The sequence below is a fragment of the Humulus lupulus genome, chromosome 9 (genome assembly GCF_963169125.1).
Source record: "Humulus lupulus chromosome 9, drHumLupu1.1, whole genome shotgun sequence".
Classification (NCBI taxonomy): domain Eukaryota; kingdom Viridiplantae; phylum Streptophyta; class Magnoliopsida; order Rosales; family Cannabaceae; genus Humulus; species Humulus lupulus.
In genome coordinates, this window is record NC_084801.1 from 61,508,028 (window position 1) to 61,517,176 (window position 9,149).

The window sequence follows — 9,149 nt, forward strand, 5'->3', positions numbered from 1 at the left end:
GTTTAGTAGAAATTTAGGTCCCGGAGGTTAGTTTTGTTCCCTAAGTATTTTATTTCTGATTGGAAGTTGATAGATATCAATGACTCTTGTGACTAGGTTTGTCGCTGAGGTTCTAGGCTGGGGATCGTACTCAGAACCAGTTCACCTTCTCTGTTCGAAATTAAAGGAAAGAAAACTACACCCGGTTTTGTGGCTTTGTTGGGACTAAGAGTTCCCTATACTTTTATGCAATGTTATTGTTAGGAAAATATGTATTTGCCTCAATGCAAATGGTAAGAAAATACAACTCTAGACAATATATTACAAATAAATATTGATTGATTAAATAAAGTGTTACAACTCTATAACTGGAAAATACAAATATACAAAGAAAAAGAAGAAGAAGAAGAAGAAGAAGAAGAAGATAATAGTGAAAGATGCAACTCTAAACAAAAGAATACAAGTAAAATAAAGGTGTTTGAAACAAAAGAAAAGAAGATTACAACTCTAATCAAAAGTTACAAGTAAATAGAACAAAAGAATAAGAAGAAAAGCAATAGTAGAAAATGCAAGAACAGAAACAAAAGAAAACTCTCACTTACACAACCTAAGTGAAGAGTGTTGGGGATCACCAACTTGAACAAGGTTTAACACCTTTGTCCAAAAGCTTATTTCCCCCTAACTCAAGCACTGAGGGATCTCTCTCAGATATTGGAAATGCTTGCTGGAATTATCAAGCCTCTAGGTGTTTCTAGCCAAGTGCTCTAATGGTTAGAAAAATTGTGTCTTTCAAGTGAGCAATAGGCTCCTATTTATAGAGTTTAGAGACACCCTTTGCTTTTTCAAATTACACCAACCCCCATGGTTATTACCAATGATTAATTGGATTTTTATGGAATTAAAAATGAGATTTGGGAGTTATTTGGGTTTTTGGAACCGTTCAACAAAGATTGAAAAAACTGAAAATTTGGTCAGAAATACACCTGTGGTTGCGGCCAGGGACATCAGTGGCTGCGGCCACTCCTCTCTGTCCTACAGGCCGCGGCCACCAACATTCTGTGGTCGCGACCACTGACCAATTTCAGCACTTGAAAATGTGTTGTTTTTCCAAACAGTTCCAAACCCTCCCAAATGATTTTGTAACCCCCAAAACACATTATTTGGGTTAAAATCATATCTCTAACATCCATTTCACATATGACTTTTATGAAATTCATCTCAATATTGTGGAACACTAAATTTACACAATAAAGGGTAATATTTGGAAGTTACAAATTTGTAGCTTAATTTGTAACACCAAATATGTTACATATTTGGATATTTCTCATATATCTAAATATTGTAACTCTCTATTATATGTTACAATATGTTACAATATGTGACACTCTTTGTCACATTTATTTAATCTAAAACATTATATTATAAAATAATATATCATTCCCCCACTAGATTAAATAGTTTTCTATTGTGACACTTATTTAATCAATCATTATATTTAAAATATAACAAATCCCCCACTTGATTAAATAAGAACTCTCTCTTATAGGAGTCATTGCATTAGTGCATAAAGTAAAGTGCTTTTCAACTTGAACTTTACTATAGTGTAATTATCACAAAATTTGTCAAAAATATGGTTGCACTAGGCATTGAACCATCTTTTCATGATAACAAATCGGTGATAACACACACACACCTTTGCGATGTTCACTTGAGACCTCTATGTCTCGCTTCGCACTGTTAATGTCCATGTGCACTTTCCATTCATGGACATTCTTGAGAATACTCCCAATTCTCATGAGAGGCGGCACCACCCCTAGGTCCATATAGGTAGAATTCTTACAATATTTTGTTACCATAAATACTTGTCTTCACAAGACTGAATTCTATTAAGAAACCTTTTGGTTTTAACCTTGAACTTGGTAACTCACAAGTACTCAATATCTCAGATGGGACTTGTTTTGAGTACTACTAATATTCACTTGATTGACTTGTTGTTACATATTGAACCTAACACATGTTGAATAACTAGTGTTAAGATAGGTTACCATCAATCGTGAATCTCTTTAGGGAGTTTAAGTCCCATCCCTCGAGATGATGTAGCCACGAAATCCCTCGTTAGTGGCTTAGTGAAAGGATCCACCAGATTTTCACTTGTTCTCACATACGATATTGAGATGACTCCTTTTTGAATCAATTCTCTTACATATCCATGTCTTAGACTAATGTGTCTAGACTTCCCATTGTACACTCCGCTGTATGCTTTATCCAATGTCACTTGACTATCACAATGTATCGATATAGTGGATACATTCTCTTTGATTAGGGGTATCTCTATCAACAGATTCCTTAACCATTCGGCCTCTTTGCCGGTAGCAGCTAGAGCTATAAACTCTGCTTCCATAGTGGAATGAGATATACAGGTTTGTTTCTTGGAACCCCAAGAAACTGCACCCCCACCATGTGTAAATACCTAACCAGTTGTGGACAAGTTGTCCCCAAGATTGGATATCCAGCTTGCATCTGTATATCCTTCTAAGATTGAAGGAAATTTGGAGTAGTGAAGGCTTAGTCCTTTGGTTTTCTTGAGATAACCTAGGACTCTTCCAATAGCCTTCCAGTGATCCCCACTTGGTTTACTTGTAAACCTACTAAGTTTACTCACCGCAAATGCTATATCAGGTCTAGTACATTGAGCAGCGTACATTAGACTTCCTATAGCACTAGCGTACTCCAATTGAGCCACCGCTCTTCCTTCATTCTTCTCTAGTTTTACACTATGATCGAATGGAGTATTGGCATCTTTAACCTTGAGATGGTGAAATTTTTTCAATACTTTGGCAACATATTGGGCTTGACCCAACGCAAAACCCCCACTTTGATACCAAGTATGGTGTCAACTTCTCCAAGATCTTTCATCTTGAAGGTTGATGATAGAAACCTCTTCATTTCTTCTATCCCTTTCATGCTATTACTTAGAATAAGCATGTCATCCACATATAAGCAAACAATGATCACATATCCCTTACAAGTTTTGGAATACAAAAACTTGTCTCCATTGTTATGTCTAAACCCATTAGACATGATGTCTTGATCAAATTTCTCATGCCATTGCTTAGGAGCTTGTTTTAATCCATATAAGGATTTTAAAATTTTACACACTTTATGTTCATATTTTGGTAGGACAAAATCTTCAGGTTGTTCCACATAGACCTCCTTATTGAGGTCACCATTAAGGAATGCCATTTTGACATCCATTTGATGAACATACAAGTTGTGTATAGAAGCTAAAGCGAAACAAATTCTTATAGAAATTGTTCTTGCAATAGGCGCATAGGTATCGAAATAATCGATACCCTCCTTTTGCCTAAACCCTTTAGCTACTAATCTAGCTTTAAAGGTTTGGATAGTGCTGTCAATGTGGTATTTTCTCCTAAATACCCACTTACACCCAATTGGCTTAGACCCCGGTAGGAGATATACCAATTCCCAAGTGTTGTTGGAAAGAATGGAATCCATCTCATCATTGATGGCTTCTTTCCAAAATGCACTATCTCTCGATTGCATAGCTTCTCTATAAGTCTTAGGATCATCCTCAACGACAAGTACAATAGGGATTTTCCTAATGACTTCCTCTCTATTTCCATCTACCATGTAGAATGAAATTCATTGAGAATCTATCTCATCCACTACTAGACTTTTCTCCTTTTTAAGTCTTTGACTTCTTCTAAGTTCAAAGGGTTGCTTTACATTCTTTTGAGAATTCTCCTCTTGAGAATCAACTTTAGATGTAGAAGCATGAGAATTGTTCTCATATAACAAATTCTCCTTTACAGATGTTGAAGCATGAGAATTGTTGTCACATAACATGTTCTCATAGAATTCAACTTCTCTAGATTCAATCACAATATTAGACTCTAAGTCTAATAGCCTATAAGCTTTACTATTGTTGGCATAACAAACAAAAGCACACTTTATGGCTCTTGAACCTAACTTTGTTCTATTAGGTTTGTTTTTCTTGCAATATGCAAGACACCCCCACACTTTGAAGTACCCTATGTTGGGTTTTCTTCCTTTCCATAACTTATATGGAGATCTAAATACCATGTGAAAATTTCTCAAGAAAATAATCACAAATTTTACTTTTAGTTGTCTAAATAATCTCAAAATCACTTAAACAACTTTTGTGCATTTTTTAAGAGTCTCTTTGAGATTCTTTTGAAAATGTCACTTTGACATCTATTAATTTTCTCACCAAAATCAATTTAAAAATGTCAATTTTAAGCACTTAAATCAAGAAAATAAACCCTCAATGATTTATTTAAACACTTTGATTTCTAATACTTTGGTTTAAAAATTATCTCCTCATTGAGATTAATTTAAACATATCACAATCTTTAACCAAAAATGAATAAAATTCTCTTCAATATTATTCACCATTGATGTGAAGATTAAAAATTGCTTCTCTAATTTTGTAATGTCTCCTTATTGAGACATTGAATATTTAAGAATTATTGTCACTAAATAATTCTCAAATATTTTCTCTTTTGACCATTCTTTAGACTCCAAGCCTATAGATCAATATGTCATCCCATAATTTTGGATCCCCTTAATCCATTTTTCTTGCAATATCAAGACACTTATCAAAAGATGTGACCCCCTTAGGTTCATCTTTTCTTATCTCATAAGTTGAGATGATCAACACTTAAATGAGAAATTTTAATTTCTCAAATAATTCTCTTTATTTACCAAATAAATGGTAACTCATCACATTGCAATAATATAGGATAGAACATATTTATATTATTATCACCTTAATAATCATATTATATGGCACACCATAATAATCATGATAATTCTCATGTCAATATCAAAATACTTTTATATATTAACATCATTATGTCTCAAAGAATTGTCAACATATATCCATCATATTAGCATGCATTTTTAATCTCATAATTATATTGTAAGTATATCACAAATATCATACAATAATTCACATATCTATGTATTGATATGTTCTATTGATTCACAAAGCCAATATATAGGCATGTTAAAATCTACCTAATTATGATGCATTGTAAATTATGAAAACATAATTTCATGTCAATATATATATATACTACTATCTCACATATAGCATACATAAGATTAACAATCCCTAGATTATGTAGAGCTTGTCAAAAGTTCACTTCTAAGAATCACACATTAACTTTCACAAATAGATGTGTTAACTTTGTTACAATGTAACTCATATTGTATTAACATGTTAACATCTACACAATTATTCATATATCAACATTTGAAAACATGCTAATACATGAAATAAAATTTAATCACTATTATATAAAATAGTGTATACATTAACAATTACCTTGTCTTACCACCTAGTTCAATAGGATCCATCAAACCTATCCAACCTTACTAGGTCTTGGTTCATGATCTTGATGGTCTCACCTTCCATTGAAACAAACAAGGATAATCTTTTGAATATTAGGAAAATATGTATTTGCCTCAATGGAAATGGTAAGAACATACAACTATAGAAAATATATTACAAATAAATATTGATTGATTAAATAAAGTGTTACAACTCTATAATTGAAAAATACAAATAAACAAAGAAAAAGAATAAGAAGAACATAATAGTGAAAGATATAACTCTAAACAAAAGATTACAAGTAAAGTAAAGGTGTTTGAAACAAAAGGAAAGAAGATTACAACTCTAATCAAATGTTACAAGTAAATAGAACAAAAGAATAAGAAGAAAAGCAATAGTAGAAAATGCAAGAACAGAAACAAAAGAGAACTCTCACTTACACAACCTAAGTGAAGAGTGTTGGGGATCACCAACTTGAACAAGGTTTAAAACCTTTGTCCAAAAGCTTATTTCCCCCTAACTCAAGCACTAAGGGATCTCTCTCAGATATTGGAAATGCTTTGTAGAATTATCAAGCCTCAAGGTATTTCTAGTCAAGTGCTCTAATGGATAGAAAAATTGTGTCTTTCAAGTGAGCAATAGACTCCTATTTATAGAGTTTAGAGACACCCTTTGAATTTCAAATTCCACCAACCCCCATGGTTGTTAACAATGATTAATTGGATTTTTATGGAATTAAAAATGAGATTTGGGAGTTATTTGGGTTTTTCGAACCGTTCAACAAAGATTGAAAAAACTAAAAATTTGTTCAGAAATACACATGTGGTCGCCGCCAGGGACATTAGTGGCAGCGGACACTTCTCTCTATCCCACAGGCCGCGACCACCAACATTCTGTGGTCCGGCCACTGACCAATTTCAGCACTTGAAAATGTGTTGTTTTTCCAAACGGTTCCAAACCCTCCCAAATGATTTTGTAACCCCCAAAACACATTATTGGAGTTAAAATCATATCTCTAACAGCCATTTCACATATGACTTTGTATGAAATTCATCTAAATATTGTGTAACACCAAATTTACACAATAAAGGGTACTATTTGGAAGTTACAAAATTTGTAGCTGAATTTGTAACATCAAATATGTTACATATTTGGATATTTCTCATAAATCTAAATATTGTAACTCTCTATTATATGTTACAATATATGATACTCTTTGTCACATTTATTTAATCTAAAACATTATATTATAATAGAATAGAATATTACATTATATTATAAAATAATATAACAGTTATATGATGGTATTATGCCATGTTAGCATGAAATAAATGGCCTAAGAGTGCCAGAATTAATATTGGCACACAGGATGCAGCTCAGCCACTGGTAGATGAGGTTAATTATATAATCACTGAGCTCGGCCTAAGCGAGCTGGAGTTAGTAGGATAAACAGAGGGTGCGGCCTAAGGGCATCAACCTTGGATATTATATGACATGTTTACTGCAATTAATCTGATGATTGTGGCATGTTAATTATTAGGATGATAGATTGTTGGTTTGTTGATTGATATCACTGACTATGTGAACGATGTGATCTACGGAGTATTTGATTAATGAATTATGAATTGTTTGATTACCGTTATTGGTTATGTTTTGTATAAGGTTTTCTTGCTGGACCTTGGCTCACAGGTGCTACGTGGTGCAGGTAAATGCAAGGGTAAGCTGGACCAACCCTGATTTGGAGCGCTATGGGGGCAGAATGTACATAGACGGCTGCTCGGCCGCCAAGGCCGAGGAATGATACAGGGACAGGAGACCCTAAAATGCCTATTTTTCCATTAGAGTGGCTTGTGGCTGTACATAAACTTTGGAAATTTTGTAAACTGTTATTTAAACCTATTGTTGGGATCATGTGTATCAATTGCTTATTTTAATGAAATTTATCTTTTATGACCAAAATCTTTTAACCCTAGTTCAATAATGGTTTTAGTGACACATTTTCAACTAAACGACTTGATTAGAAAGTCTTGCACCTTTATAAACACACAGTGTAACGATCTTGGTTATCCAGGGTGTTACAACTTGGTATCAGAGCGGTCTAGGTTTAAGGGTTCCTGAAGACTGGCTGGACATGTACATTCGCTGCTAAAGACAAGCTCGACTCAGGGTTTGGTAATTGTGTATTCGTGTTTATATGCTTAAGTGATTGGAAAGAAATATAAATGTTGTTATCTGTTTGATTAATAGGGAGCATGAGATACTGATAGGGCCTGGCCCTTGACTACTGTGTGATGATATTTTGGGGTGCTTATTAGAATTGATGTTGCATATGGGTGAATATCTGGATAAATTGTTATATCTTAATTGCTTGTGATTGGTTGTGTTCCAATGGTGATGTATGGAAAGATTGTTACCCTGTCATCATAGCCTGATTGCTGAGTCGTTAATTGTTGATTAACTTAGATAGTTATACGTCCAAGACGATCTATACGACTAGCCAACACTGGGTCTGAGGCGAGAGATGATGACCAGGGCCAGAACCCTCTGCCAGTCCCTGAGAACTAGCAGCAGATTATGGTAGACATGCAAGCCTGACTTCAGAGCCAGGATTAGCAGATCCATCTTCTTAGACAACAGGCTCTGTCAAGGAGTGCTGTATCCATTGTGCCACTTGTAGTGGCACCAGTTGTACAACCAGTGGAGGGTGGGAATAGGTGAGAACCGTTGTATGAGCGGTCCATGAGACAAGATCCTCCAACTTTTGAGGGGGGACCAGATCCACTAATGGTCGAACAGTGGATGAGTATGATTATCGCTATATTAGATTTTATGAGGGTAGAGGGTAATGACAGGGTGGCCTGCGCCACATATATGCTGAGAGAGGATGCCCGTATTTGGTGGGAAGTGGCATCACAAATTAGAGATGTTACCACTCTGAGTTGGGATGGATTCAAGGAGTTGTTCAATTAGAAGTATTATAATGTTTCCATCAGGGCAGCAAAGGTGAATGAATTTGTGGGATTGACACAGGGCAACATGACAGTTATATAATATGCCCTAAAGTTCGATAGACTTGCGAAGTTCGCACCAGATCTAGTGCCTACTGATGCCGCTAGGCAGGACAGATTTATCAGAGGGATTAATGCTATGATAGCCCGAGATGTGAGAATTACAACAGTCCCTTGGGGGATGACTTATGCCCAGGTTGTTGAGAAGGCTTTTACCGCTGAGGAAGCAGAAAACAAGATCTAGAGAGGGAATGTTGCAAGATGGGAGGTCCGCAGAGCGGCACCTCCATATTCTGGGTCTGGTAGGGGCGGAAGCCCCAGTGATTTGAAGAGGAAGACCCCTGACACTTCGATCGCTGCTGGTCCTGATAGGAGGGGTCAGGGTGTTCAGGGTGGCCGTCAGGGAGGCAGTGACACATGGAGGAGCTACCTAGAGTGCACGAGGTGCATAAGACACCATCCAGGCGAATGTCGGGCCAGGGTATACTATGTGTGTGGGGTGGTGGGACACCTCAAGAAGGACTGCCCAACAATGAAAAAGGGGAAGCAGGGAAGGTGGACAACTTGACTCAACCTCGAGTGTTCACCTTGATGCAGGTAGAGGCTGAGGCTAGTCCCTCGGTGGTGGCAGGTCAGGTTGGTTGGCTATCCTTTTACTATGTTGATTGACTCTAGTGCTACACATTCATTTGTCTCTAGTAAGGCAATTGATAGATTGTGTAGATCTAGTGAGTATTGTATTGCGGGGTTTGGGACTATATTTCCTACTGGGGAATTAGTAGTTT